The following is a 26,149-nucleotide window of genomic DNA, read 5'->3' as shown; positions in this document are numbered from 1 at the left end:
TGCGTAATTTAGGATGTAAGTTCTTCCGAAATTCAGAAAACCTAGTATGGATTGTAAATTCTTCAGCGTTTTTGGAGCTTGGAGTACAGCGCACTTCTCTAAGAAGTTGTCCGCTAGGCTTTTTCCTTCACTTGATAATTCGTACCCTAAAAACAGTACTGTCAGATGGGCAATTCGAGACTTTTTAAAGTTGAATTTGTAACCCTCTGCTGCGAACCCAAGTATAATGGTGTTCACTCTTTTCAAGTGAGTATCCAAGTCGTCGTCTGTGAGATAAATATCATCTACGTAAGATAATGCTTCATCATCATAGATTTGTAGTAACTCTGTTACCCTAGCTGAGAATAGTCCTGGGCTGTTCTTGAACCCTTGTGGGAGACGACAGAATTTTTTCTGTGACCCAAATGCGGAGAAAGCGGTCAAGTATCTGCTTTCTGGTGCAATGTTTTGACAAAAGAAACCATTAGAAATGTCTAATGTCGTTTTGTATTTTTTCCTAACTATGTTATTCATTAGGGCTGCACTATGCGAGTTTTGTACTGCTAAAGTTTTGCAACATGTATTAAGATGTCTGTAGTCCAAAACTAGACGATATGAATTGTCTGGCTTGGAGACAGGAAACAAAGGATTGTTCATTTGAGAGGTGCATGTTTCAATCACCCCCTGGTACTCAAGTTGATCTAAGATCTCCCTGACCTGTTTTTTAGCTTCTTGCTTTATGGGATACTGCCGTTGGGCAGTTGGTTCACTTTTTAGTTGGATTTTGTGAGGAGGTGAATCCTCATCCCATCCTACATGATTTTTATACAATGCAGGTGCCTGGGCTACAGCCCATTTCCTTGCATATGTGTATTTTTTGTGAATCGGTATGTGATTCGAGAAGGCAGGCATAATCACTTCTTCGCCACGAGGGCACTCCCTGACAAACTCGGGGGGCCAATCTTTTTCAGCTAACAGAATATCATAGCCTTTTGAGAGCTTATCCCAAAATAGACCCTTAATTTTCCTAGTCTTATCACCCTCTATACGCAATGTTATTTCGTATATTTTATGGGGCTCGCTAAGCCTGGCGTCGGCAGTTTCAACCTGAATGTATTCATTCGTGTCCACTGTCTCCAGATGACTCATCAAGATCTTGCGCGCTATACTGATTTCTGCTGCACTGTCCAACATTGTCAATGCCCACTCCCCGTTTTTCAACTGTGTCCTCAGTATTCTCGGCATGGTTGATTACTCTAATACTGGCTACCTTCTTTTTAGGAAATTGAGATTTCTTATTTTGAGCAGGTTCCTTGTCTTTGGACTTGGTGTGCTCTCCTGGGTCTGACCGTCCTCTTCTTTCCGAATTCTGTGGAAAAGATCGAGAGGGACGTGTATCAATACTTTGATATCTATCAGGTTTTTTCAGATTATCCCTATTTCTAAGGTTATATCTTTTCTCAGAGTGCTCCCGTTGGGGAGACTGGCGTTCTCGAGTCGGAGTTCTTTCCCTCCGTCGAGGAGACCTTCCTCTGGACTGGAAAACTTTTTCCTTGGGAGTGGATTGTTTATTTCCATCCCAGCTCTTTTTAGGAGTGTTTGAATTATTTTTAATAAATAATTTTTCTGGATTTTCGAGCAGTTGGGGCTTAACTGGTTTCCCACCCAAGCTGTCTCTACCTAATTCTTCATAGCATTTTTCTATGATTTTTGCAAGCTCAACAGGATCTTTTATATCTGTTTCCCTCAACTTCTGGCGAATCGCCACAGATGCTGCTTCTCCCTTTACATTGGCTAATAATATAGCCGTGACCTGCTTGAAGTCTTTCAGTAATTTCATACCTAGATTTAAAGCGGGTTCTGGACCGAATTCATTTTGAATCTGTTTTAGCACGTCTGGTATTACCGCCATAGACGGAACACCGTGTGTTTTTGTGTAAATGGAAGCAAAGACTGTACCCCAAGTGTCGCAGTCCTCCACGTGTGGTGCGATTCCCATAGGAAGGCAGATGGTCAAGATTCTGTGTTTCTCAATAGGGGTAGTATCAGGAAATACTGCCTCTATTTGAGTGATTTTCTGGGCTAACCAGAAAGGAATTTGTTCCCGTTTTACGGGTGTTTTACCAAGACATGACTGTATGTTCTGTGGTGTAATTTTATTTGTGTTCCCCTGATGAGGGGTCAGCTGTGGTGTATTAACAGCTGGCTGGACTGTTGCAGTCCGTATTACATATTGGACTAATTGCCTATGTATTTTTATTAATGTGTTTAGCTGTGCTAGCAGCTCTTCTCTAGACATTCTTATAATGTCAGGATGTGGTGTGTAGCTGGCTAGAACCGGCCACGTGGCTCCTGGTCTACCTAGTGGACCGAGCCTGGTTATGTGATCATTGTGTTTTAGGGCGCCATTAAACCAGAGCAGGTGCTCTTGAAATTTAAGTGGGATTTCAACCTCCTCGAAAGGAGCGTACTCTCCCGGAGGTTCCTCTATTTTGTAATAGTGAAACTCTTGTGTTATAGCGTTTACCGCTGGAAAGTTTATCCATGAATAGAATACCTCTGTCTGCCGATACTCGTGAGCCTCTATCACGAAAATTACTGTACCACCTTGAGGTGTCAGTCCATGTTCTATAAGTTTTAAAGTTATAGATCTTCTTAACTGGACCGGGATGATAATAGCATCCGGGTCTGCCTGTAGGAGACTCGTGTCTTCCTCTATTAGTATGGAAGCCAGTCTAACTGCTTCTTCATTGTCTGGCATTTTTTTAAAAATGCAGGCTTTGCAGAGTAGGTCTCCAAGGAGACAAAGATTAGATGCACAATATTTTGGAACACTGTATCCTTCAACGTTGAATAAACCAGAGCTTTACATAGGAATCTCTTCCTACTAAGGTCGGGCGGATTTTAACCTTTCACCCACTCCAGACGTCTATTGGAGTATTTACGGGAGAAAGGGGTGTGAAATATGCACGACTGAGTTACTCTATAAGTCTTGCGTTAGTTTATCGCCTTACCAAACGTTAGGGCGCCATGTAGTGTAGTTCCTAGTTTCCCACTAGGCCCTGCGCATTGGAATAACATAAACAGTAGTATCGACGTGGAACTGCTTATATTCCAGGCCTCCACTGACTATGCTAAACTTAATTGGGTTGTGTTACCAACTAGCTCAGAGGTCACTGGAAACTTTCTTCTCTGCATAGGAAGTGATCAGCTTCCTTGGCACAGACAAGAAGGGATTCAGTTTTCCAACAACCGTGCAACATGACAACTTTGCTCCTCAGATCAAGAGTCGATCTCTAGGGTCGTGTGAAACAATAGACATAGATTTCACTCAGTCAGTCTAGTGCAGTTTACTTTCACAGTATGTAGAGAATAGAGAGACGGGCGTGTATCAATAAAGGGTTAACATTTATTGAACAGTCTTTCTTCTCGTACAAGAGAAATGTATTGCCACAATTGCAATAACTGTTATTATAAAAAGTACGTACAGTAAGATAAGAATAGCAAAATAGAACTGTAAAAGCATTGATATGGTTTCTTAGCCATACAATGGTTTAAAAGTAATAAAACATATATACAGTCATATATACATTAGGCTAACATACTCAACTGGTGCTTCTAACTAAGCCTACCCCAGTGTGCCTGACCTAAGCCTAACACGTGAGAAGGGGAGTAAGTAAGTAGCTTAAGTTAAGTTGGTTTTGCCAAGGTTTGTTTCAAGAATTCTCGTCTAAGGGTTTAGTCAACACCATACCTCTGAATAGAATGATGGAGGATTGGTATCTCCTTCAGGGGTCTCTCTCGATATCCCAGTCACCTGCGAGGGTAAACTGGAAGCGCCGGGACTGGATTTCTCTGCACGAGAAAGGCGGCGGCTTCTCTCAGCGCGTCGAGGAAGGAGGGGTGACAGCGTCCGCGGGCAGCTGGGCTGGATGTCTTCGCAGAGGACGGCTGCACGGCTCCTCAAGCGTACTGCACCATAGGTCGCGCTGTAGCGGCGATAATGGTAATCAGTAGCTTCACCACCACAGGATAGCAGGCTGCAGCGACAGAGTGCTAGTTTTTACCAACACAGGGTCATGCAGGCAGCTGGCATCAGCAACATGTTCGCTCATTGCTTAAGGCAACGTTGGTAATATTTATACCTGACAGGTGCCGGGTTTGACGCAAGTTTGCTGGACATAAGACGTCAATTAAAGATGTCACTAGGAAGTGATAGTTATCAGTTGCTCATTAGAGTTCCATTACTAATCAAAACATAGCAAGCGGGGATTTCCAGGTTTGCTAAGTTTTTATCTTGTTGAAGAACTCGGAGTGTTATCTAGGAATATCAGATAGTGACTGCTGCTCTGTCATTGCACTAATTGGTCGCAAAGGAAGTAGCAGAGAGTCATGCTGGAATGTGGCTCTGTGGCTCTGCTCGTGTGAGGCCAGAGATGACTTTTCAGAAAATCGCACTTGAACGGTTATGCCAATATAGGGAAAAAGGGGCTTTATAGCCGAATAGGGGCATAAGGTCACAGTATCGATCAGGAACCTAGATAAGCACATGACAATTTGGCCAGCACCATTATAATTTCGAAAATGATCTTGTACTGTAGAATCGGAACTCAAAGAGCAAAAACGCATCACCAGCATCAAGCATAATACCGGCAGCACCTAGTTCATAAAGGCGCACCATCCAGGTAAGCAAAGTTTCACCGGGTCGTTGTCGAAATCGTTGTAAAATGTCACTAACCTCCTGTTGAGTAAAATCTTCAATACTATCCAAATGAATACCATTCGGCATACCAGGAGCCTGTTGTAATTTACGTCGAAACACAGGGTGAGCAGAAACCTCCGGAAGAGCCTCCGAGGAAGCCCGGTCCTTAGATTTAGAAGAACAATCAGAGCGTAATATGTCATCAGAATTGGTAGAGCGACCACGATCATCAGAAACGTCGTCTTTGTCACAAGAAGCAGATTTACAATCACGTCCGGTGCGAGAAGACTCGCGCTTGTCACCCTCCTCAGCCGAGGAGCCAGATTCGTTCGAGTCCCAGATATTACCATCCCACTCATCAGGATTCCAATCCAGTCCGGCTTTTGCCACGACCAGACGCACTTTCCGTGTAGACACACGACCACGGCGGTGTCTGTATTTATATTTCGCAATGCGTACTGCAGCCCTTTCGGCTATAGTTTGATAAGTTTCAAGTTTATCAGCAAGCAATTTATTTTGACATCGCAAAAGAGTGTGCGCATTCTGCACTTCAATAAACTTTTCTTCCATATCAACAAACCGCTTCTGCAATTTAGTAAACTTCTCATGCAGCATTCTGTACGCAGTCAACACAATCCAACCTCTGCGTCCTAAAATAGGAAGCTCATCACCCTTCACTACTGGCGCTTTTTGCAAGCAAGAAACCACATCAGCGGGCTCCGCCTGCTCCAAACAAGAAGTCCAATTCTCACTCAAACCAGTAGAATCGGCCCACTCACGGGCCAGAGCCTCATAAGGCATCGACTCCCAGCCGGGAATATCAACAGGCAATTTAAAAGTAGATTTTGATTTTTTTTTCGAAAACATTTTAACACACAAAAAATATATACACAATTATAAACAAAGAAAAATACGTACGAGCTGAGCGCAAACCAACAAGATGAAAACAATACAGCGCACACAGGCTTCGTAAACAGTTCGTGACGCCAGATGTACCGACCAGATTCTCGGACCAGATGGAATCAGCTCCTATGAGCCCCTCTAACCCGGCCGGAACGTACTCACCTCCCTCCTTAGAATATATTTACAATGGGTATGGATATATGTATGTACATCTTATACCTAAGGATGGAAAAGATAGCAATAAACATGCATTGGTTTTCTACAATATCCTATTCACACCTATTGGTCTCGCGGCCACGTAGGCCCAGACTGGTCTACCCTAAGGCAGGTCTGATAATATACCATTACACACTGATCATCAGTACTCACCCGACGCACAATCCGGCGCGCCTACACACATAGGCCTGCAGACCCAGTGCTCTCATTAATATCCGATCTGCAATCTGGCAGATCTACACACCTCTCTATCTTAGGTGCTCTCACTTACACACGGCTCACAATCCGGTGAGCCTCCACACCGTCTCCCTCCGGTGCTCTCACTTACACACGGCTCACAATCCGGTAAGCCTCCACACCGTCTCCCTCCGGTGCTCTCACTTACACACGGTACAATCACTTTCCTATGAACATCTAAGGATGAAGTCGGTGGTTATCTACTCGGAATGAAACTACGATAATAGAAATTGGTATGGCCAAATTATAATATGTACCTTCTGCTCCTGACATCAAATGTTCCCTCTCTCCCTACTTGCTCAGTCATTCCTTACCTGATCGGGATTCGCATCCGTTCATGCAAACAATGTCTAACTAGAAGCTCAGGTTACCCTGATTGAACAAGAATACAAGGCACATGTCAGTTCATTATGAACTGGGGTGTTTTCTTTATTACAACAAAAAAATAAGCACAATACTACACAATGTATATACTGTAAAGAAAAGTAAAGGTTAGAATGCGCGCTTAACAAGGAAAAGGGCAGAGATCACCTCATTAATGTGAAGTCGGGGCTCGGCAGTCATCTAGGTTCCCTTCTCGTCTCTGTGTCTTGGCTCGTCTCAGAATCACACCTCAGCAGTCACGGGTACACGTCTGCACCGCTATGCTCAATCTCCTCTGCTTCCCTCCAAGCCACTGGAACCTCGCTGGCTATTAGCTACCGTCTCTCTCTCTCTCTCTCTCTCGGTTTCTGTGCGCTTCGCGCTAGTTCTTCTTCAGTCTGTCTTAGAGAGTCTCGGTTTCAAAATCTTTTCTCGGACTTCAAAATGGCGATTGTCTGCTCTGGAAATAATTAATGGCATAGATGCTAATGGCTAGCTGCCGCCTACAGACTGACTGACTCATTGCCTAACACTTTCGCTAATATCAAAACCTGCCCCTTCATGGAAAGTTACGGCCAGCAACCTGCCGCCCACCAAATTCTTGTACCTCCCCGTACCAAGGGCACGTTCCCAGCCGGCCGGCCTGGAGTTGTGTCTTTGGAGTGGAGAAAAATACAGTCTTTCGATAAGGGCCAGCCTGAACCGGTTCTCTCCAAGCGAACAACACCTTAAAACTAAAACATTACACTTGACCTAGAAAGCCTCTCGAACTACCAGGCAGAGAGCAAGATGGAGTCTGTCCCGTTTAAGGCCTACAAGGCCCAAAATACGCATAACTCCACAGAAGATGTACTAATACTCTTACAAAAGGATGGATCATCACTAATACTTATATATCTATCCCCTAGCTTAAGTTTATAAGCCCTGATCTAAAGAAAAGGGTACGAAAATGCACTACTGTGCCTCATAGATAGGTCCTACTTATAGTCCTAATCCCTATACTCTAAGGGTAATAGGCTGGAGTCATTCTCCATCATCTTCCCTCTCAAAGAGGGTCGAAAAAGTCGGTTATCACACCCAGTCAACTGACCTGGGTTTAATCTATCATCATTCTTTAGCTCACTCCACCATCCTAGTTCAGACATGGCCATATGCAAATCAGTCTGACCCTGTGCCTCATTGGAACAGTCTGGCCCGAACTGCCAAGCCATGTCTTCCCTGGACAGGAAACAAGCATCCTGGGACCGGTTTTGGGTTCATAACCCTAATCAGCCATGCTACCTTGAATGCAGTGGAAGAGTGAGCAAGGGACCCACGTACGGGCATACCCTATCAACTCAGGGCGAACAAAGCGATACGAAAGGGGATGATGGACGGAGCGCTTGAGCAAATCAAACACTCACCCCCAGTGAACTGATCTGGGTTTAAACCATCATCATTCTTTAGCTCACTCCACCACCCCAGTCTGACCCTGTGCCTCATGGGAACAGCCAGCCGAACTGCCAAGCCATGTCTTCCCTGGACTGGAAAAAAGCATCCTAGGATGCTTGATTCCAGTCCAGAGAAGACATGGCTTGGCAGTTTGGGCTGGACTGTTCCCATGAGGCACAGGGTCAAGGCTGATTTGCATATGGCCATGTCTGAACTGGGGTGGTGTGGTGAGCAAAAAACACAATGGATTTAGGCCTAGATCTCTGTACTGGGGTGAATGTATGACATTGTTCTGCATTCTGTCCATCAACTGTTGTTTTTGCATTTGTCACACACCGAGTTGGGACGGGTATGCTCAGACGTGAATCCCGTCCTCTCCAGACCACTGGAATCAAGCTTTCCTGGCTGATGACGGCTGATAGCCAGAAACCGGTCCTAGGATGCTTGATTCCAGTCCAGGGAAGACATGGCTTGGCAGTCCGGGCTGGACTGTTCCCATGAGGCACAGGGTCAAGGCTGATTTGCATATGGCCATGTCTGAACTGGGGTGGTGTGGTGAGCTAAAAAACGATGGGTTTAGGCCCAGATCTCTGTACTGGGGTGAATGTATGACATTGTTCTGCATTCTGTCCATTAACTGTTGTTTTTTCATTTCAAGATGGAGGGCATACACCTCCTGCAGTATGTGTTGCGTCCGGACGATTGTTTGGTCAGACTCGACCTAAAGGACACGTACCTGACGGTGCCGATTTTTCCACCTCATCGGCGTTTCCTTCAATTCAGGTGGGACGGTCAGTTTTATGAGTTCACCACTCTCCCTTTTGGACTCTCCTCCACTCTGTGGTGCTTCACAAAGGTTCTTCGGCCGGTAGTGGAGTTCCTGCGGGTGTGGGGTATGAGGATGATTGTTTACCTGGACGATATGCCGTTCTTGGACCAGTGTCCCAATCGGCTGTCATCCCAGTTGCAAACTGCAGTCAACCTCCTTCAGGGGTTGGGTTTCGTTATCAACGAAAAGAAGTCCCTTTTGGTTCCCGTCCAACGTGTAACTTTTTTGGTGTTCAGCATAGACTGTGTCTTCCACCCTGAGTCTTCCCGCCAAGAAAATGGCAAAAATCAGGCACAAGCTACGCAAAACTTTAGCAAAACGTGAGATATCTCTCAGTCAGTTGGCGCAATTGGTCGGTCTCCTTTCATCTTCAATTCAGGCCATATTCCTGGGCCCCCTTCATTACCCAGCCATGCAATGTCTGAAGGCATATCACCTCAGGAAGGGCCTAACGTACTCTCAGCTGATTCAGTTGTCGAAGTAGGTGAGGGACGAAATGCAATGGTGGCTCACGCACATGGAGGCCTGGAATGGCCATGCGATATTCGGTTCAGCCCTGGACATAGTTATCGAGTTGAACGCCAGTTGATCCGGCTGGGGGGCCAGGTGCGGGGATTTTTCCACAGGTGGTGTCTGGTCCACTCACGAGCAGTCATTACACATCAACTGCTTGGAGTTACTAGCAGGGTCCTTTGCTGTTCAGTGCTGGATGAAGGACAGGGTGCAGTTGTGTGTCCTCCTCAGGATGGACAATGTCTCGGCGGTCCAGTATATCAACCATCTGGGGAGTACCAGATCCAAGAGGCTGGCGGACCTAGCCAGAGATTTTTGGCACTTTTGCCTGGACCACCAGGTATCGGTCACAGCAGAGTACCTGCCGGGACGGCAGAACGAGGTGGCCGATTGGCACTCCCGTCACCTTCTGGATGCCAGCGTGTGGAAGCTGGACCCTCAAGTGATCTCCTTACTGTTGGAGACGTGGGGTCCCTTCTCGTGGATCTGTTTGCGTCATGCCTAGACCATCAGCTCCCGAGGTTCTTCAGTTGGCGCCCGGACCCACTGGCGGAAGTGACAGATGCTTTTCTCCAGGATTGGTCAGGCGAACAGGGGTATGCGTTTCCCCCGTTTTCCATGATAACGCAAGTTTCCAGTTCTACTGGAACTTTCTTGGGATTTTCCAATCCTACTTCCCCACTCTCCTCACATCCTGACCTGGTTCCCCACCGGTTATTCCAGGAGGGATCTCTGAGGCTAATGGCCTGGAGGATCTCCGGCGTCGCTGGTTGCTCCCAGGCCTTTCAGGAAATGCTGAAGACCTGCTCTCCAAGGCATGGGCAGATAGCACGACAAGGAGATACAGGTCTGCCTGGCATGGATGGCGTAGTTGGTGTGTGCGACATGGTTTGGATCCCGTGGGGCCAGATGTAGTCCACTTCCTTAATTTCTTGGTGAGTTTAGCTGAGGAGGGTCTGGCCTATTGGTCAATCAACACCTTCCGTTTGGCGATCTCTGCAAGTCATGTGGTGATGCAGGGTTCCCCGGTGGGTGAACATTCCTTGGTGTGCAAGGCTCCTGAGAGGGATTCCCCTCTCGCTGCCCCCGGAGCCACGTTACTCGGTCCTCTGGGACGTGAACAGGGTTTTGAACCTCTTTCTTTCTTGGCAACCGAATAGGTTTCTTTCTCATAAGGAAGTAACAGCCAAATTGGCAATGCTGTTGTGCCTGGTTTCCTGCAGGCGGGTTTCGGACGTATGAGCCCTAGAAATTTCTGTCAGAGTGTTTTTATCAGACAGAGTGTCCTTCACAGTAAGAAGATGAACTAAGTCCAACACAAGGGTTATTTCACACCCGGCCTTTCCAGATTCCCCTAAACTGTGTGTAGTGCAGTGCCTCCGTGCTTAAGAAGACATGACTGATGATACGCGCCCTCTGGGCAAAAGACAGCTTCTCATTGCCTTACGTAAACCATACGAAGCTGTTTCATCCCCATCAATTGCCAGGTGGGTACGTTGGGTAATGCAGGAGGCGAGGATTGATACTAAACAATTTGGTGCTCATTCAGCGGGAGGTGCGTTGGCCTCTAAAGCTTTCGCCCTAGGGGCAAGATTGGAGGATCTGATGCGAGCGGCCGATTGGTCCTCAGATTCCACCTTTAAGAGGTTTTATTTTAAACCGGTGTTGGAGGTGGCAAGGCTAGTTGTCGACAAGCTTTGAACTGGCATAATCCGAAGCCTCCGGTCCTGCCATAGAATAAAAATGTGCCTAGCCTTTGTGCTGGTAAGTTTCAATTCTATTAAGGACTCGGAGGCGAGGATTATCCCTCCCAATGACTTCCAAGAAGTGGACCCTCCCCGTAAGACTGTAAGTGAATCATTCATGAGCTTAGTTATGAGTGATGATGTATTGCACTGTTATCTCTCCAAGCGACGTGTTCTGTTGATTGAGGTTCTGCCTTTGACACTGCCTCTTTTGCAGGAAACGACGGTCCCAAACAAGATGCGTGAAAACGAAACATGAGCTTTGCGCGAAGAAAAAGGAAGAGGAAACAGCAGGGGGCATTATGGGAGCTGGTAAGAGTGCGGACACAGACGAAGGACTCCCGATAAGACTTTTTGTTTTCCCAAGTGTTCATGGGAAATGTAGTTTGTTATTGTTTGATGTTGCTGCATAAAGGAATAAAGCGAAGGAAGAAGGCATAATCCTCGTCTCCGAGTCCTTCATAGAATTGAAACTTACCAGCACGAAGGCGGACAAATTTTCATTCTGATGCATCTGTTGTCTCAAAAGTCACACATTGCTGGAGTTGTGTTGCAAGCACGATGCAACTCCAGCAATGCCTATAATTTTGTACTACCCCACTCTTATGCCTGCTTCAAGCAAGCATAAGGTTTTGACGCAGTGACGCCCTAGAGGTGGCGCAGTGAAATCTTGTAGATTTCACTACGTCACTTTTACAAGGCTTTACTGCGTGGGAACTCCCACCCTACATACATTATACCTGACCCAGGTCTAATGTCATGCAGGGCTTTACAAAGTGACACATCTCCCTAGATGTGTCACGTTGTAAATTGGCTGCATTGTTTATGCTGCCGATGCAACGGCGCGCAAAAATGTCGAAAGGGGCTTGTAAATCTGCCCCTGAGTTTTGTTAAATAAAAGAAGCAATCTCTTTGTAGACTAAGAAGCAATGTGACTTAAAAAGAAATAGTAAGCAGGAAAATGCCGCGTGCTACAGGTCAGAGGCCCATAAGGGAACTTGGGGGCATATTAACAAGGGGGTTTATCTCCCCTTTTTTGGCTTTAAAAGCCAAGAAAGCGGCGATAAAATTATCTCTCTATTACATAGCTGTCACTAACACCAGTTAGCCACAGCTAGTAGGAGATAGCGACCATCTTGGGCCCCACTTTGCATGTCAGTGATATTTATCACTAATGACATGCAAAGTAGGCGTGCCAAGATATTAGCGACTGGAAACAGTCGCTAACATCGCTATCTCCTCTTACCAACTTTTGGAGATATTCGCGCTAAGCGCGAATATCTCCAAAAGCTAACACCTGACCTGAGCAGTTCTTAGCCATGTTATCCAATGGGAGGTGGATAACATGGCTAAGAGCATTAGCTCGGTAATGCATGAATATCGCTGACTTTTCAGCGATATTCATGCATTGCGGGCAATTTTTATCGCATTTGCGGTTTATCTGCGATAAAAATCGCCGCAGCTCAGTGGTAAATTTTTGTCTCTAACCAAGCAATAGCGATAATTATCGCTATTGCTTGGTAATATGCCCCTTGGTTTGCAAACAGGTAGGCCACTTAGGGAACAGAATCAGGAACATACTAGTTCTAATCTCTTATCTACTTCAAGTAAACTACCTATCTCAAGCCTATATGGTCTAAGTTATGACCCATAGATGATCCAGGAAGTTAGTACCCCCAAAGGGAGACATGCAAATCTGCCCAATGCAATAAGAGAAACCCTGTGCACTCCCCAGGCCATGGAGGACTCCTGTTGAACAGTTGTCCATCTAGTGTAGTCCATCTCAATTACTTTTCAAGCAGAATTTTTTAAACGTAAGGATAATCCCATGAAGTAATCCCTATATATCTACTAGATGCCACTAATACCATCTTGGCACAAATAGTAAGCAGCCTGCTGTTGATAGAGAAGCTGAAATTTACCTGATAATTTAACCAACATTTAAATCAAGCCACAAGGAAAGTAAACAATCACTTATTAACAAAACAATCCATTGGATACGCACTAAATGCAGTGCTGCTCTGTAATCCATAAAGATGTAATTACAGTTTACCGTTTGCCTGTGAGTCTTGATAATGATCTTGGTCAGATGATCTTTATTCGTATTAAACAATAATCCAAAAAAGCATGCAAACCAGATCTTACTGCCATAAGGTGCAATGAATAAAAGAAATAAAATACAATACATCAACAAAGAGCAAAAAAATAACCATCTTTAGGATAAAAGTTATGTTAATCATTACATAACTTAAATATAGGCCCTATAAAACATACATCATAGAAAGCTGTCTAAAAACAGATAAAAGATTGTTCATGATTACAGCTCTAATGTCCCCTGACTCATCCAGCCAATCAGCATTGTTATAACTCGTATTATACAGTGAAAGACAACCCATCAGCAATAAGGCATCCTGTCTCTCAGGAGAGCAAGCCTTGGTTTCTCAATCTCAATGCACCTAACAAAAAACAAGCCACACTAAAACAAACAACCGGGGACTGCAACATCTGCAAGTAAATCAAGGTAGGTTTTACCTGTAAAAACCCATTACCTCTGAGTAGTGGTAAGATGCAATGCTGCCTCAGAGTCTTATAATGATCACAAAAAAAGATAAAATGGGTTGTGTCTTGAATTTAAAAGTTGTCCCACGGACACAGTCCTTGACTTTCCACATCCACATTCTAATGGCCCCGGGGCTCTGCTAAAAGACAGTGCAAACACTTTAGTCTAAAATGTGCTAATAAAAAACGGTGATGGGGTGAGGACATCACAAGCAGGTAGGGCTCCATACTTGGGACTGTTTATAAAGGGATATATGCTCTTGCCATACATTATTGAAGTGCCTGGTGAATCAAATAAACTTGATTTGAGCAAAATAATACTTGATTGCACTGACTTAGTGGAAGGTCTAATAGCAATGGAAGCTATATCTTGGACACCAATGGACTCAAATATCTGCTTAAGAGAACTCAGGTCTTTGTGATTCATAAAATGTGTCTGTTTCTAGCTCTGGTCAACGTAGAGAGAGATAACAGGTGATTTCCAACACATATGTGATCGAACAAACTCACAGCGTAATCTGGACTCCCATAAGGTTATCCCTCATAGGGCCCTTCTGCTTGTACCCTGATTAAGGTGGATTGACTTAACACTGGTTAACGTGCAAATAGAGATTTGGGTTAGATAACTGATTCAAGTAGTTGATCTCCTTCTGTCACCTTGAACACTGCCATCTTTTAGAGTCAGTCCCTGGATCCTTTAGGTCTAAACCACTTCCACGATTATGGGTTATGAAAAAAACACCAGCAAGGATTGTTTAAAATCAGAGTTTTGCTCTCTGATTCAATGTTTCATAAATGATCACAGTATCAATCCTGTTAACTCTGACATCCTCTTGCAACCAGGCCAAGACTGGTCGCCCAGTTTACAGATATTATCGTAAAACAAAGCTGGGCTATGTAACAAACTGGCTAAACAAGATTGGCTTCACTTTTTAACTTGGTTTGACCTGATTATGGTACAAGAAACATGGCTGATGGAACCTATCGACATCTACGGTTATTCAAACTATAGCTGGCTGTGAAGCCACTCTTTCCAGAGCGGGACATCCTTTTGGAGGCATTTTATTTTGATAACAAATTTCATTTAAACCTGTCTATTCATTAACTGTTGATTGGTTGCCCTTACATTATTGGTTTGACTGTAAAGGTAACAAATGGTGTAACTGTGAGCCTATATAACATATATACTCAATGTGAACAGCAAACTCAGCTTCCACCCCCCCACCCGCCAGCTCAGCTCCACCGGCCTCGCCCTCGCCGCTGTCCCCCACATCCAACGTACGACCTCCGGCGGCAGATCCTTCTCCTACCTTGCCGCCAAGACCTGGAACACCCTCCCTACCCACATACGGCAGACCCAAGACCTACTCGCCTTTAGAAGACTCCTCAAGACCTGGCTCTTCGAACAGTAGCAGCACCCCCCTCCCCTCAGCGCCTTGAGACCCTCACGGGTAAGTAGCGCGCTTTACAAGTACTCTGATTGATTGATTGATTGTATTGTAACAAGCAAAGAATCCTCCATATTGGCCAATTTAGATCATCATTTTTTCAAATAGGTAACCATATTCCCTGTTAATTATTGATGCAGACTTCAACACTACCTTTCAACCTTTAGCTTTCATCAACTCTGCAACAGACCAGACTTTGAAGATGGAACTAGAAGTGTACATTGTTTGGATGCAGAATCCTTCCAAAGATGGTCCTCTTCTGTTATTCAACTCAAATCCTTTACATTGAAATATGGTTTGCATGCATGCAATGGGCGATCTAATTCAGATAGTTATCATGAATATACATTTAATAGACAGGGGAGCAAAAGCATGATCAGTAACATGTTATTAGATTTGGAGATATGGCATGCTATGTCTGATTTTTGTGTTCGTACCAAACCAGGTAGTGACCATTACCCTCTATATTTATCTCTTAGGACCAATCTCCGTACCAGTAAAGCCAAAGCCAATACTTCTAGTAAATCACAGTTTACACTAAACCTAGGTAATAATAGATCTATTATGAGGTCAACACGTTCTACTAAACCGTATAGAATGATAAAAATCTATGATGCACTTAATGGAACTCTTGGTCCTGTGTCCTGTAATTCCTCTAGAGATTAATCCTTTATGGAAATCTATCTCAGGTTGCTTAATATGCAAAATCTCTATGTTCAGTTGAAACCAAAAGGCTACAATCTATAAACTATAAAGCTTCCACCTGGTTTGATAGAAACTGCAGGAAGGTCTGATCAGACTTAAATAAGGCTGTCAAGCTGGGTGATATTAGGAAGATTAGGGGAACTAGAGCAAGTTATAATGACATTCTCTCAAACTCTAATCAGAACTGGGAGGACCCGTTGGTAGCAGCTAAAACCAGAAACTCTGGAGGTGCTTGGCACATGGTAGCCAAAGGAGTACATTGTCGATTACCCCCTCGGAGTTTTCCACATAAACTTGACACCGAGGCTGTTGAGTCCACCCAACTCACTACTGAATTGACATTTATCTATGAAACTTCCAAGAAGTAAGATTCATCCAGTGCGTTTCCTTTCTTTCGAAGAGACCCAATGTGCTATTAAACGGTTACAATTGGAGAAAGGACCTGGCCCAGACATGGTACCAAGGGACCTCTGTAAATCTGCGTTAGCTTTTTGGTCCATTTAAATTAATAAACTGTCAAATAGAATCATGGAAGGGACTGTATTCCAGTCTCCTGGCAGGGGCAGAGATAATTCCTGTATATTAGAAATGTGATAGGGACAATCCAGAGAATTACCACCCCATTTGCTTCATTGGGAAATCAAAAAAATGTTGCGGCGGAACAGATTTAACAGTCTTATATATTGGAAGGACACTTAAATTAATCCTTCACCAGGAATATATATCCCAAAAATTCCTTTGTATAATAAAAAAAAACATATACCAGTATGTGGTCCAACGTTGTGTTTCTATTTTTATATTTTTACTAAAACAATCACAAACACATTTGTTACACACATATATACAATTCCTGTTAACCCTAACTGTTATTATGGATGCAAAAACACAATATTTTGGAATGTGATAATTATCTTTTGCAATCCATATAGGTGAAGATAGTCCATTTACATAAACACAACAGGAGGGAAAGTTCCTGAACCTTCTTGACTTTTTAGGTTGTGTTTAACAATTCCTACTTGGTGAAGCCCCAAAAAATATAAATTATATGCAAAAAGGAAATAAGCACAACCTAAAAAGTCAAGATGGTTCAGGAGCTTTCCCTCCTGTTGTGTTTATGTAAATGGGCTATCTTCACCAATATGGATTGCAAAAGATAATTATCGCATTACACAAAAATCGTGTTTTGCATCCATAATAAGAGTCAGGGTTAACAGGAATTGTATATATTTGTGTAACACATGTGTTTGTGATTGTTTTTGTATATTTTGTGTATATATGTTATATCTTGACTTTTTACAAAAATATAAAAATAGAAACACAACGTTGGACCACATACTGGTATATGTTTGTTTTTTAATATACAAAGTAATTTTTTGGATATATATTCCTGGTGAAGGAATAATGTAAGTGTCCTACCAATATAAAAGACTGTTAGATCTATTCCGCCGCATCATTTTTTTGATTTACCAGTGTTTCTGTGCCCAGATGCCGGTGGAGTACCAGGGCAAACCCCTTTATTTTTAAAACCATTTGCTTCATTGACAAGCCCCAGAAGGTGGTTTCTTTCCATGTGCTAGAAAAATTACATTAATGGACAAGCTTCAATGAGAATCTTTCTCCTTTACAGGCTGTCTTTTGTAAAAAGGTAAGCGCAATCAATTAGATGTTCCAGTTTACCTTCATTCATTGAAAATAATTCAAATTGATGAAAGATCACTTATATGTGGCTTTCGTGGACATTTGGGTGGCATCTGATCTATTACCAAGGCAGATGTTATGATTAACATTAAGATCAGTGGGCCTGAACTCGGAATTGTTACACATCATTGTGAGATTGGATGAAGCCACTTATTACCAAGTAAGTTAGGGACATTATGGGGAGCTAACAAATCAAAAACCAAATGAGAGGGGTGTACGACAGGGCTGTGCATTTGCCCAACCGTATTTTCCCTATACATTAATAATGTGCTAACTTATTTAAATAATTGCACCCATGAATCGCCAAGATTAAATGACTGTTTTATACCTGCCCTTCTGATCGCGGACGACACCCTCCTAATATCTCGAACACCTATGGGTATACAAAATGTGGTAAACATAATAGCTTTTTGTGATGATACGGGTTTGGAGGGTAATGCTTCTTAAAATAAACATATGTTTTTTAACCCTCATAGAACTTTTAAAGGTAACTTCAAGATAAAGGGCTCAATACTGCAGAGGGTCAACATCTTGGATTATGTTAGCATCAGGGTAGCTAACTCTTCCTGCTGGTCTTTACAACCATTTAAGAATGGTGCCCACTGCGTTACATGGCACCTCTGGATAGCACAAAAGATTTTAAATAACTACTCTGAGATCAATATCTCCAACTATTGCGATTTATCATGCCAAAGTTCAGAGTGCTGCATTATACAAGGGGTAATTTGGGAGCATGATAATAGAAAAGAGGTGACAGTAAGAGAGAATACTTTATAAGATCTTTGTTCAGCCTACCTCATAGTACACCTACAGTCCCATTGTTTTTTGACATAGGGTTAAGTGTATCGGAGATATTCCTGCTTTAAGACCATTACATTTTTGGATTAGGATGTGGATATTCCAAAAACTATATTCTTATAAGAATACCCTAATGGAGGTTTTAAATTTAGATAACTCAAATGCCATCTATTGGGTCTGCCTCAGAGGATCTATCTCAGTGACTTTAGGGATGGAAAAAATATTGAGTGAAGGTTCTTCAATGAGGTGCAGAGCAGCTATTAACTCAGCTTTTTGGGCACACATAATTGGGCTCTACCACAAAAATGCTAGCTCTAGAAGCTGATGGAGCAAGGAATTGCACGTAACGCGACTTGCTTGTACTCAGTCCTCTCAACATAACGTTAATATACTAATCAACATGTTTGTTTTATTAATATTGCATTACACAACAACCGAGGGAAGCTTGCATCTGTGCTCTTACTAATGTTAATCCGCTTGCAAAATAAAATGGCTGCTGCTACGCGGGATTTCCTACTACGCATGCGTCTGTCATACTCACGTGACATGACGTATCTTTCGCTTGGGGGGAAACTTTCGCTTCTGCGCGCTAGAATTAAAATGGCTGCTCTGTGTAACCGCATGCATGAAGCTTGCACTGCTGCTTTTGCTAAGCTGTTCGTTCTGCTTAACCTTAACGCAATAGTTAAAAATAAAGTAATGGGAATGAAGTAGAGATAAGTGGTGTATAGTGCATTCATATTCTGTGATCTCAAACTGTTTCTTTTCTATTCTTACATGTAAAACAATTTGGGCCTGATGCCTATTGCTGAACTCCATCTTGGAGAAAACTGCGACTGCGCACGAATCTCAATGTGCATGAAGCTCAATGACCTTTGAAACACTGCCAAAGAGCCAACTTGCTAGAAGATGCTTTTGGGAACCTTACCTCTTGACCCTATGGAAGAAGTTAAAGTTTTCAAATGGACTACAATGTAACCAATATTGGAACATTCATTATCGGTTGGAATAAAACCTACGTGAGAAAATAAAATTTGATGGGCGGGAACATTAATATAATATTCCTTGGTAAAAGTTACATTTTGGTATGGTGTGATGATCTCTCCTCATTCTTTGTTCAATCAAAATTGGGGATCCTTACACTTGCAACATTGAGGGGTGGTACACTGATCTGGAAAATAGTATAACTAGGGTAGGTTTAGATAGTTAATTTGTTCGAATTGTCCGAATAGCTGACCTGTCACTGACCCAATGCACTCAATAGGTGACCAAGAGCAGAGGGCTGCGGAGCACTCTGTCAGAAGATTTGATAACCCATTCGGGGTTCCAGGAAGCTGAAGTGCTGGAGAAGCACTTTGTCGGTGAAATCGATAACCCAATCGGGGTTCTGGCTGATAACTGCAAAGGGAGTAGCGCAGGCGTTGCAACAGAACTGCAGGTGCCGGTCTTAACCTTTGGTGGTCCTGTCCTGATCCAATTTGGCTTTACCTGTCCTGATTCTGATCTGCACCTGCTAGCCTACTGGCAACTGCAACTTTCGGGGTTCTGTGCTTAAACTGACCTGTGGCCAGGGTTGGTCTTCACACTATTCTAGGCAAATATACATTTGTGTGGGCTCGTCATTGTTTTGTTCCTTTTCTCTTTACCCTTCCTACCGTTAAAGTTTTGATTGCCTATTATTGTTCTCTTTTCTTACCCTTTCTTTGATATACGCTCAAAATCAATTTTGATTGCATACTATGTTCCTTTTCTCACCCTCCCGATTGCTAAATGGTTGAAATCTGTTTAAGAACAGAGGATTCATTAAATGTTTTGTATGTTCAATATTTGTTGTTTTTATTCTGCAAGTAATTTCCAAAAATATTCCTTATATGTCATTTGGTAATCAGTCTGTTATCATCATTTTCAACATGTGACAAAGTCTTTCAGACAGATCCAATGCATTTCGGGCCACTAATTGTGCCCTTCGTCAGGGAAAAGACACTATAAAAGTGAAACAAAAGTAAACAACCTGTCAGTGAGTCTCATATGTTACCTGGGAATAATGGGGTGTGTAGTGATCTCATCATGGGTCGTGGTAGTGATAAGTGAAAGTTTAGGTTGTCACCTTAAAAAACCTGAATGCCCATGTGTTTAAATCAAGAATTATATCAATTCTCTTACATGTCACTTTTTTTCTGGATTAACGTGGTTGTCTCTGTGGGTAAGAAATCAAAAAAAAAAAAAAAGGAAAAAGAAAACTTGTAAGAGAGCGTTTAGATACGGTAAGAAGCCACATTACTGCCACAATGGGGCCAATGTTCCCAGGTAACTAACCTGAAGGTTCGCCATAGTATCCGCACGATCGTTCTCGTCTAATGAACGCCGGTGTGGACGAATCCGCCATTAACCGCGTTTAATCAAGTTACTGAGTTCCGATCACGTGATGGATGCAACAGAAGATAGACTCAAGTTTGAATAACCGATCGTCGGGAAAAACGGCAGTGTGTCAATGTATATAATAAAATACATGCCAAGGTCTAGCAAGTACTAGAATAAATATGTACGAATAAGTAATTGGAAATGGAAGCATATTGAAATGAAAAAATAATAAAATAATAACAAAAATGTGTTGGTCGTGCTATGGGGGTTCAAACCTATCGGGATCGGCGTTAATCACATAGATCTTTACCGGGCTTGCTGATAGATCATGGCTAATTGTGTGGGGTCATTGAAAGGATATGAGTGTTGGGATGTATTGTAACCCAATACATTTGACAGTTGTTCACAATTCATAGGTGGTAAACATTCAAAAAACAAAACAATGACACATCAAAGTGAAATCTCACAGGGGCTACATGGTCGACCTTTGTCACATGTTGAAAATGATGATAAAAGACTGATTACCAAATGACATATCTGGAATATTTTTGGAAATTACTTGCAGAATAAAAACAACAAATATTGAACATACAAAACATTTAATGAATCCTCTGTTCTTTAGGAGGAATGATTGTGTGCCCATAAGGATGGAACCAGTGGCTCACTGGTTTCACAGTTGAATCATATTTTAATAGACGCTGTGGGACACTCGACGTCACTTATGGAGCTCCAACAAATTTGAGAAATTTATCAGATTGTTAAAACTAGCTGTGCACCTGCCCTACCAGTACCAGTGAACTCTGTTTAATAAATCTTTTGCATAGTTATATTCTGGTATTAATTTTCATGATTGAAAGTCTTTTGGTGTTTAATCTTTGGATCATGACCATTTAAGAAACTTAGATAAAGATTTTACGAACTTCCTGAGTCTGTGATTATTATAGGAGTGCAAACGTTATCTTGTCTCTATCTATCTTCAATCTAACACCCTGATCCAATAGGTTTACAGGTACCAGCGACAAGTATTGGTAAGTCAGTGGTATAGAACCTAGAAAGTGAAATAACTGGTAGTAGAGTGAAGGTTACCTGATTTAAATGATGAGTTATTGATTATGGGCCCAGGTGAGTATTGTAAATTTATAGTTGGGTGACCTGCGCGCTCTATCATAGCCTTACCGTGGGATTCCGATCCTTTAAATTGACACTAGCCTATATGAATGTTATAAGACCCTATCATGCTTGCACCCTATATATCAAATTTAGATTAGAAACCTTTCAGGTAGGCACATGTTCCAACAAATTGAAATCCAAGCAGGATATAAAGATTTTCTGTCCTTCCTGGAGGGACTCTGAAGATGATGTTGAACCTTTGCTATTTTCCTGCACATTGTACAAAAGTGCATGAAAAACCTGGGTTACACAACTATGCTTAAACTTTGGCATTAAGTAATACCAAACTGCGTTTAGGATACTCTGGACAAAGACTCATTCTGTTATTGTATGCTCTGTAAGCCAATATCTCTATGCCATTTGGCTAGTGAGGAAGCGGATGGGTTATTTCTTTTAAAAATCGTGTAGTAATCTTTTATTTTATTTAATACCTCAGTAAGGAGCTATTCATATGACTTTGTGCATAATTGTGAATTTTATATGATTTCAATTTGTATTAGATAAATATGGTATTTCTTTGATTTATATATATTTATAAAGATTTCTACTTCTTCAATATATTGAATGCCCAATTAATTTATGGTTATTTTAAGTGATTATATTGCATTGTCTGCCTCGATTTGTTTAAGTAATATTCATTTTTATGCTCATTTCATGTTATTTTATCAATGTACATGTTTTATGAGTAATTACCCCAAATTAACATTATGAATGAATATAAACTTTTAAATACCAACCATAAACATACGTAATCATCCCAGCTCAGATTCAAACACGCACTAAGGCATCACCCACATGCAGAGATAATAACTCAGGGCCTCATTTACGAGAACTGATGCATCGCTGCAGTTGCACAGAGATGCACCAGTTCTCGATGCGCTGCAGCAGAAAAATGTATGCCCACCTGTATGTGTGACATCAGCACGTAATGTCACGAAATGTGACGTTACGTGCACATAGCTATCTTCTGTGGCCCACTTACCTTAAATGAATGAATGAATGAATGACCAATCTTTATATAACGCACAGCTACTCCAGCTGGAGTGTCCCGGCACAAACAGTTCAGATAGGGCTGCTTACCCAACAGGTTTAGCTCGTAAAAAGCCATGCCTTCAGCTGTTTTTTGAAAAGCGGGAGAACAGATTCTGCACTCAGAGCTGCCAGCAGTTTGTTCCAAGCGTGGGCTCCAAAGGAGCCGAAGAATCTGCCCCCTCTGCGTGCCAGACAAGTTTTGGGAATGGAGGCCAGGTCAGCGGAGGACAATCTGAGTGCTCTAGTAGGTGTATATCAGCTAACTCGTTTCCTAATGTTAGGCGATGCCCAGGCCATGATAAGCTTTGAAAAAATAACCATGGTCTTGAATTTTATCTTTTCCCTCACTGGAAGCCAGTGTAAGGACTTAAGATGGGCCGTCATTGGTGACCTGGGTTTCAGTTTGAGAATCACTCTTGCTGCTAAATTTAGCAGTACCTGTGGACGTTGGAGAAGGTATTCCGGTAGTCCCAGATAGAGGACATTGGCATACTCCAATCTGGATGTGATCAGCACCTGTATCACTATCTTCCTAGAATCTAAGGAAAGAAGCAACAAAAATGTCTTCAGCATCCACAATAGGCCACAACAGGTGTCCACTAGGGCCTGAACCTGGGACCGCATCGAGAGCTCATTGTCTATGTAGATACCCAGGTTCTTGACTGTGGATTGGACTGTGCTGTGAAAGGAGAGATCCGCAGGCCACCACTGGCTCCAATTGGTCACAACAGTTTGGCCGAGGAAGACAATCTCGGTTTTGTCTGGATTGCACTTAAGCTGATTTTCCTTCAATCATCTAAAAACCCATGTGAGGCAGCATCTAATGTCGCGTCCCCATTGAAATCTGCACCTTTGCTACATGTAAAGATCAACTGCATATCATCAGCATAGGAGATTATTTTAGAGCCTTGAGCCGACGTTAAAACCCTGTAAATATATGTGTATATGGAAAATGAAGTTCCTATTAGTATGGTGTGGAATAAAAATGTAAATGTAAATGTGGAGTAAAAAGTACACTTAGTCTTTCCCTCTCATTACAGGTACACAGCTTGTTGATTGGTGAGTACATGTAACTGATGCAGCAATTGCATAGAGTATTAGCTATACACATATATGGATGCAGATAGTAAATGGCACTCCCACCATTTTGCAGATGATCCTTGAATAAGAACTCCTTCCAGGCTCGGAGGAATTAATAGATTTATTAATGTGAATTCCAAACCACCAAGGGTGGGCACCCCAAGAGTATGGAGGCTCACACTTTGTACATTTTTATTCCACACCATACTAATAGGATTTTAATTTTCCTTTGAATAGGCTGTCACACTTCCTTCTTTTGTCCTGAAGAAGACCCTACTTGATGCATCTTCAAACATATATATATATATATATAGGGTCAAAAAGTAGATGTACAACCATCTCATGTCCTAGCTCATTAATTTAAGAAATAGGACTAGCTAAAGTGAAAGACCTGAAAAGAAAGGAGAATTTATATTGTCTTGTTTATTGTTTGAATTTTAAAGTTCACACATTTGCACTATATGTCACCAAAGTCACCCATTGAATTGTATGTGTATTTGTTATTGTATTTTCTTTATCAGACAGGCCCCATTGGTATTATCCTTTTGTATAAAACTGTTTACACAATTGAAAAGGAAAATAGAAAAACAGAACAAATAATTTAATAAATATATATTTTGATAAAAACTTACTGAGGTGTGGTACATTTATAAAAGTTCACTATTGATTGTGAAAGAAATAATCAGGTTCTGAACCAGTACCTCGTGGTACTTACCCAACGGAACCACTTGTAGCTTTATTACTAGGAAATAATCTGCAAGCAAAAAACATTCCAAGTACATCATTGTGTGAGTGCACAGCATGTAAAAGGTTGCCTTTAGAAAAAGATGTTAAGTTTAAAATGTGTTTCTAAAATGGAGATTTTGCGCAAGCCCTGTTGAACCTTACAGCAGAAGAAGGACTGTTCAGAGAAGCACTGAAAATTCTTTCTTCCCAGTTTTAGAATTAAAGGTGGAGCTGTCTCTAGGAGGCATTCCATCTCATCTCTTTAAGGACTGGGATGAGGAAGGCATGGATTAGAAGTAATGCAGATTACCTATAAGTAGTTATTGTAAATAGGCTTGCTCCAGTTGGTCCACCAAGATTTTTTGCAAATAACCACCTGCTTTTTTGAATTTCAGTGTGCATGTGTCTTAATATCTGAGTGTCAGTCACTGTAAATTCACAATAATTGGACACAGTGTGTCACCTGTCAGTGTCCACTTTTTATTATAAGGCTGCTGCGGTGCAGTTCGTCTACCACGACCAACCCGACCTCCTGGATGGGAACATTGCCCGCAGCATTCGAGCACTCCGAGGCTGCATGGACTTTTGGGCTACGCTGCCGCTTTCGGTGGCGGGACGGATCGCCCTGCTTACAATGGTGGCTATATTACTTTCGGACCCTACCGATCTGGGTCCCACCGGCCACGTTTCGACTGCTACGCTCTATGGTGGTCGGATTCCTCTGGGGATCGGGCCGCCGGCGGGTAGCCCTCAAAACCTTGATGAGGCCGAAAGACGAGGGGGGGCTCGCGGTGCCGGACTTTGAAAAGTATTACTTGGCGGCGCAGCTCCAGACTTTCACTCAGGAGATCGCCAGGGAATTCCGGGGCCCGGAAGACAGGAGGGGGACGGGCATGGCCAGGCATGTTCTCTCCTTTATAGTGCTGCGACAACGTTTGGCCCTGCGGGATTTGTCGATGGAGGAGCGGACTGTCCGCCTGTGTTGGAATCGGGCCCACGCCCGAGGCCAACTGAGAACACCGTATGCGCCTGAAATACCGTTGGGGATGCTGACGGCCCTCCCCCATGGAGGGGATTGGTCACGGTTGGCGGCCTGGGAGGATGCCGGCTTACAGCTGGTTGGAGATCTGTACGAGGATGGAGCGCTCTTGTCCTTCCGGGATCTTATTGACCGCTTCGAGATCCCCCGTGGTGATTTTCTGCTGCACTCGGCCATTATCCGAGCAATCCAGGCACACTGGAAGAGCGGGCAGGAGGAACCCCCCTTATCTCAGGTGTGCCAGTATGTGATGATGTCTGCGGGCACGGTGAAGGCGGTCACTTGCCTTTACGGCAGGCTGATCAACGAAGGGTTGGCTCCTCTTACCACACTGAGAAACCGCTGGGAGGAGGACATTGGCAAGGAGATCCCGGAGACGACCTGGGACCAGTTGGTGAGACGAGCTTGGAAGGGCACACGTAACGCCCGTTTCCAGCTGGTCCACTATTACGTGCTCCATAGAGCGTACCTGACCCCAGTGAAAATTAGGCGATATTTTGCCACGAATTCGGCGGAATGCCCTAGGTGCCCAGCTCAGGAGGCGGACCTCCTTCATATGTTGTGGGCCTGTCCGGGATTGTCGTCTTATTGGCAGGAAGTAGAGAAGACCCTGGA

The sequence above is a fragment of the Lissotriton vulgaris genome, chromosome 3_1 (genome assembly GCF_964263255.1).
Source record: "Lissotriton vulgaris chromosome 3_1, aLisVul1.2, whole genome shotgun sequence".
NCBI lineage: Eukaryota > Metazoa > Chordata > Amphibia > Caudata > Salamandridae > Lissotriton > Lissotriton vulgaris.
Note: the sequence above shows the minus strand (reverse complement) of the source record.